This window comes from Triticum dicoccoides, chromosome 2A (assembly GCF_002162155.2).
Source record: "Triticum dicoccoides isolate Atlit2015 ecotype Zavitan chromosome 2A, WEW_v2.0, whole genome shotgun sequence".
In the NCBI taxonomy this organism is placed as follows: Eukaryota; Viridiplantae; Streptophyta; class Magnoliopsida; order Poales; family Poaceae; genus Triticum; species Triticum dicoccoides.
The window spans coordinates 30806679-30812119 of NC_041382.1; the positions used below are offsets into that span (position 1 = coordinate 30806679).

At 47.7% G+C, this 5441-nt stretch overlaps 1 pseudogene; it reads left to right on the forward strand.

The window, feature by feature from the left end:
* Positions 1 to 243: 243 nt before the first annotated feature.
* LOC119358760 lies at positions 244 to 3691 on the forward strand (annotated as a pseudogene).
* Positions 3692 to 5441: the final 1750 nt, after the last annotated feature.

A 5441-nucleotide genomic window follows, 5' to 3' on the forward strand; every position in this document is an offset into this window, starting at 1 on the left:
ATTCAGCAAATGGGTGGCAGTTGTCACAAGTCAATTACTTGTTTACAAGGGAAACTAGGACGGAAACCACAACAAAATGACAAAATAAAAAAAACCTGTAGTTTTTCACAAGCTTGAAATGTCTGCTTCAACCCAATCAATAAATAGTTGTCTACCCCTGCATGAGCAAGCAACCTGACAGCTACGGTGTGGATCACTAGCTTAACTCCCTCCTGCTAGCTAGGTAGCTAGCTGCAGCTAGCCATGGCCCATGCAAGAGGCATCCTCCTCCCCACGTTCTACCACCTGATGATCAGCTGCTACCTGTTTCTAGCCGCCTACACGGCTCGACAGGCCGCCGCGCTATCCTTCGACTACGACTTCACCAACCCGACGGACCGCGAGCAGCTCAACTTCATCAACGCGTCCTACGACGGCAGGGACCGGCTCATCCTCACCGACGACATCTCCAACCTCACCGGCGGCGTCACGCACCGGCAGCCAGTGCGCCTTTGGGACGGCGCCGGCAGGAGGGCCAGCTTCACCACCAGCTTCCACTTCGCCATCGTCCATGGCGGCAACACAACAGCCAACTCCAAACGGGGGGGCGGCACTATGTCGTTCTTCATCGGGCCTTTCCCGCCGCCGGGCTGGGAGGTCGGCCTCCTCGGGCTCTTCAGCGACAAGAACAGCACCGGCGCCGGCGACTCGCGGCACACCCTCGGCGTGGAGTTCGACACGCGCCGGAAGGACGACGGCTGGGACCCCTCAAGCGAGGACGGCACCGCCACCAGAGGCGACCACATCGGCATAGACATCAACGGCACCAGGTGTAACCTGACCAGAAGCCTGCCGCCGTTGAGCCTCCGTGGCACCTTGTGGGCGAGCATCACGTACGACGCCAAGTCCAAGGTGATGAAAGTTGTGGTTCGGAAGACCGAGCTGGCGGCGGAGTCGAGCATGACCTACGAGTTCAATGCGACCATGGATCTCAGGGACCACGCCGGTCTTGTACAGGATTCCGCCGTCGGGTTCACGGCAGCCACCGGACTCCTCAGCCAGTCGCACCAGCTGCTCGCTTGGTCCTTCCACTCAACAGGTAACCACGTATACCATGTGTATGTTTTTTCTGGCCTACGTACGTGTACTAGCTAGTTTCCTTCTACTCCATGCGAAAATGTACGACCCTCTGCCAACGTTGCATGGCAACATCATGTCATCATGTGCATGTGCCCAACTTTCACATCATTGTTACTTTGTGAGTCCACATCGCTTGAGTCCAACCGATCCCTTCCTAAGATCTTAGAGCTGAGAGTGGGAGGGCCATGTTGAAATCCGTATATGTTTTCATACTAAAATGTCTTTTTATTGATATCAGTTTCCGATTAAATTTAGTTATGTGACAAAGAGATATATTTTCTTGAAAAAAGGAATGAAATTCGCACAAACTAAGCTACTGGCTTGGCTCACAATTTTCTCTTTGGCTTTTATCCTCTGAATGCATCGATGTAATCGATACCTCTATGTTTTGATACCATAATGACATTATGGACCAACCAGTTCACCAAAAAAATACGAACTTGACGGAGAAGGGTGAGCAATAAATTTCAACATATTCACCCACACATCAAATTAATTGTTGATTTTTGGACAAAATCAAGCTAACAAAACTATAAAAATCTAAAAAAACATATATGAAATTTATAAGATAATGTATATGTGTGCATATATTAGTTAAAAAGTGTGAAAATTTGAGATGAATGAAAAAACAAAGTAAATCTCCTACATTTTCTTTCCACAGTTTGTACTTTTAACAAAAAAATTGTACATAAACTATATGGTTCTTTTCCATTTTTTAAAATTTCCAGCCGTAACTTTTTGTTTTCCGAAATTGACAAGGGAGCAAAGTTCTCCGGAACATGATGATTTACAGAGTTTAGTGAGACTAAATAAAAATAGAGGAAAAGATGAGCCAAGCCAATGTTTCATGAGGAAAAAAATGGAATTTTTATATTATTTCGAAATTTGTGGAGGATAAATTATTAGAATTATAATTATATTGAACAGCTATGTTTCTGTGAAAAGACATAGCTAATTAGCACGATTAACTGATTCTTATTTTGCTTACAGATCCATCCCCTGCCAATAGAAAATTGTGGCTGATATTTTTATGTATCGCGGCAGTTTTGTTTGCCGGTCTCCTATCCACTGTTCTCGTTCTTCTCTATAGTACTGTTATGCACCGTGGAAGACGGTGTCTTGATGAAACAATTTTGCAAGGTAAACATGTATATCATGATTTGATTTAACTGTTCGATTAAACTGAAAAATGCCACTTGATCTAATACTTTCTATTAATTAATCATGTTTTCCAATCACCAAAAAAAATCGAAGTTGCAAGGAAATTCCCGTACTCAGAGCTAGTAGTGGCGACGGATAACTTCTCCGAGGATAGGAAAATCGGCAAGGGATCATTTGGCGATGTTTACAGAGGGCGGCTAACAACGCCAGACTTACGGGCGGTGGCGGTGAAGGAGATGCGGCAGCCGACGTCGAGGAGGAACCAGAAGAACTATGTGCACGAAATCGAGACCTTGTGCCAGCTGCGCCACAAGAACCTCTTGTCACTCATCGGTTGGTGCGATGACAATGGTCGTCTGTTGCTTGTCTATGAGCTCGAACCCAACGGTAGCGTCAGCGACCATCTCCATGGCAGCGGCGACGGTGGGGGGACATTGACATGGCCACAGAGGTACAATATACTTCTCGGCGTCGCAACCGCCATTGACTACCTCCACAATGGTGCCTACGACTCGGCCAGGAGGTATGTGCTACACCGGGACATCAAGCCTAGCAACGTGATGCTGGGAGAGGGATTCGAGGCCAAGCTCGGTGACTTTGGGCTCGTGCGGCAAGTCAGCTGCCACGATGGCGTATGTACTCCTTGTACCACCGTGATTGGGAGCATGGACTACATGGACCCCAGGTACATCGAGACTGGCACGCTGAGCCCAGCCTCCGATATATATAGCTTTGGGTTGGTTCTGCTGGAGGTAGCCACCGGCGTGAGACCAGTCGTCCCGGGAAGGGCATCCAACCGAAACAATCTCATCGCCGCCATAAAGGAGTCCTATAGCAGGGATGCCATCCTTGAGATGCTAGATGAGCGGATGAGAGGGGAGTTGAAGCAGTGGCGGTGGCAGATGGAGCGTGTCATGGTAACAGGGCTGATGTGTGTTGAGGAAGAGCGTGATAAGCGGCCATCCATCAAAGATGTCATCAACTTGCTCGCCAAGCAGGAGCAATCTCTGACATCCGTTTGGTCCATGAAAGATTCTTCAATGAGGACGACGGATCGATTTCATTCCATACTAGTAGCTAGCAAGGTTGGCTTCTCAAGTGCAAGGGCGTCATCTTTAGCTTATTGATGAATAGTTCCATGAAATAAATTTATGGTCTTAGAGATACTAAATATGTGGAACTTTAAATCATATGGCTCTATAGCCATGTAAAGTTTTATACTTCCCATTGCTATGTCATTGTAACAATAAGTGTTTGTATTTTTTTCCTGAATAAAGTTTCAAGACCTACCACATGAAACTAGTTGCCTACAATAATTGGTTGCTTGATGATGCACACAGTAAAGACATTATTTTCACCTGCATGGATTTTGGTCTTTCGATGCACGATGGCCTCCCTTGTTACCTCCTAGATGATGTGTGTTCCTCTTCGGCATCACTACGAGCCTTACAGTGAAGCAATGTTCCTTGCCATTCTCAAGCAGATTCACTTGCTGCATGATGGTGTCGAGAACCGGAGGGTACTTATTCGCAAAAAAGGACCAGTGGTACTTACCATGTTGACTCCTAGCTAGGTGGGCCGGGTGAGGACCCCTTTGTGTTGGGGAAAGCAGTAATTTCAAAAAAAATTCTTACGCACACGCAAGATCATGGTGATGCATAGCAACAAGAGGGGAGAGTGTTGTCTACGTACCCTCGTAGACCATAAGCGGAAGCATTATGACAACGCGGTTGATGTAGTCATACGTCTTCACGATCGATCGATCCTAGTAGCGAAAGTACGACACCTCCGCGATCTGCACACGTTCAGCTCGGCGACGTCCCATGAACTCACGATCCAGCAGAGTGCCGAGGGAGAGCTTCGTCAGCACGACGGCGTGATGACGGTGATGATGATGCTACCGGAACAGGGCTTTGCCTAAGCACCGCTACAATATGACCGAGGTGGATTATGGTGGAGGGGGGCACCGCACACGGCTGGAAACAATCAACTTCTGTGTTCTAGGGTGCCCCCTGCCCCCGTATATAAAGGAGCAAGGGGGGAGGCCGGCCGGCCTTGGGGCGCACCAAGGAGAGGGAGGAGTCCTCCGCCTAGTAGGAGTAGAACTCCCCCTTTCCTAGTCCAACTAGGAAGGAGGGGGAAGGAAAGAGAGGGAGAGAGGGAGGGAAAGTGGGGGCGTCGCCCCCCTCCTTGTGCAATTCGGACTCCCAAGGGGGGGGGGAGCGGCCAGCCCTATGGCCCCTCCTCTTTCTCACACACAAGGCCCATGTTGGCCCATTAGTTCCCCCGGGGGTTTCGATAACCCCCCGGCACTCCGATAATTATTCGGTGACCTTCGGAACTCATCCGGTGTCCGAATGTAGTCATCCAATATATCAATCTTTATGTCTCAACCATTTCGAGACTCCTCGTCATGTCCGTGATCACATCCGGGACTCTGAACTACCTTTGGTACATCAAAACACATAAACTCATAATACCGATCGTCACCGAACGTTAAGCGTGCGGACCCTACGGATTCGAGAACTATGTAGACATGGCCGAGACACGTCTCCAGTCAATAACCAATAGCGGCACCTGCACGTTCATATTAGCTCCCACATATTCTACGAAGATCGTTATCGGTCAAACCGCATAACGATATATCTTGTTCCCTTTGTCATCGGTATGTTACTTGCTCGAGATTCGACCGTCGGTATCTCAATACCTAGTTCAATCTCGTTACCGGCAAGTCTTTTTACTCATTCCGTAATGCATCATCTCGTAACTAACTCATTAGTCACATTGCTTGCAAGGCTTATATTGATGTGCATTACTGAGAGGGCCCAGAAATACCTCTCCGACAATCGGAGTGACAAATCCTAATCTCGATCTATGCCAACTCAACAAACACCATTAGAGACACCTGTAGAGCACCTTCATAATCACCCAGTTACGTTGTGAAGTTTGGTAGCACACAAAGTGTTCCTCCAGTATGCAGGAGTTGCACGATCTCATAGTCATAGGAACATGTATAAGTTATGGAGAAAGCAATAGCAACAAACTAAACGATCATCGTGCTAAGCTAACGGATGGGTCAAGTCAATCACATCATTCTCTAATGATGTGATCCCGTTAATCAAATGATAACTCATGTATATGGTTAGGAAACATAACCATCA